Genomic DNA, 1,314 nt, shown 5'->3' with positions numbered 1-1,314 from the left:
CATTCATTCTACCTAGACAGAGACTCCTCTGTTTGACCTAAGCTCAAAATGCAATGATTTAAAAAACAACAACTTTCAAATAGAACCACAATTACTTTTTAAGTACCGGTAGTTGGTTGCACACATTAAGTTTTGTGTGCTTGCTGCCTAGAATGCAAATAACTCTTTATAGCAATATTTTTTAAAGCATTGCATCAAAGTATATTTTGTCTAAGACCTAGAATATCTTGGGATTTCTGTTACTAAATCTAGAACGGGTGTCAAACTGCTGGCCCATGGGCCAGTTGCATCATACGGAGGCCATGCCCACCCCAGCTCCAACAATGCAAAAAAAAAGTCGCGATACGTTGCGACACGTCAAGTGACACGGTGAGTTTGACACTCGTGATCTTCTAGAATAAGAATTATGACTGAAAGAAATATGAATTTTAGTTAGTTCATGGGTTTTCTCTGACTTTTAAAGTCTTTGAGATTCTTGAGGAGACAGCCTACTTTATAACTGTGTCCTATATCAATCTGGTTCTTTCTTCATTGTTTTTATTATTGAAGTCAATTGCCCAGGAAATAGAAATATTCAGCAAGACCAAAAATATATTATTGATTAGTTTATAATTTTAAATGAAAAGTATTGCTCCATCTATTCTAGTCATTTAAAATATTCACTCAGATTGGAAAACCTTCTCTCCTGTCTGCAGGATGGGGCAATTCTTTCCCCCTCCCCATGTCCTAACTTTCTTAAAACCTTAAGGTTGTAGTCATAAATAAAAATAGGAATTCTCAGGCAAATTGCTGCCTAATACTTACACTTCCTGCCCACAAATCTTCCCTTTCCTTGGAAAGTTTGAAGTATACCATTATTTCTTCCCCACTTTTGAAGTTCAGGTAGCGGCAATCAGGCCCAGTGTAGTCTTTAATGGCTAATACTCTGCTCATAGTTGCTGGATAAAAATTGGAAATAGAGGTGATATTTTAAAGACCTTTCTCACGTTATTTACAAACACAAAACCAAGCATTTATCCATATAATGCACTAGTCAATATGGCGACTCTTTAAATTAGATCTGTTTCTTCTCAGGACTGCGCAAAGCATTTATGTGATCTTGGGAAAAGATGCAGCTACTTTAAGATACTGTTTGCATGTGCACTGAAACACAAACACGTTCTCCTTATGTAATGGTTCACCTTTTAATCTTAAATTATCCACACATGTCCTATTACTAGAAGCAAACAATCATAGAGTCACTTAGAATGAGTTGGGCAGCTATATACATTTTCTTAAAAAATACTTCTGAGTAAGTTTTTCTTACTTAATAAT

The sequence above is a fragment of the Protobothrops mucrosquamatus genome, unplaced genomic scaffold (assembly GCF_001527695.2).
Source record: "Protobothrops mucrosquamatus isolate PMUCROS unplaced genomic scaffold, P.Mucros_1.0 scaffold2584, whole genome shotgun sequence".
NCBI classification, from domain to species: domain Eukaryota; kingdom Metazoa; phylum Chordata; class Lepidosauria; order Squamata; family Viperidae; genus Protobothrops; species Protobothrops mucrosquamatus.
Note: the sequence above shows the minus strand (reverse complement) of the source record.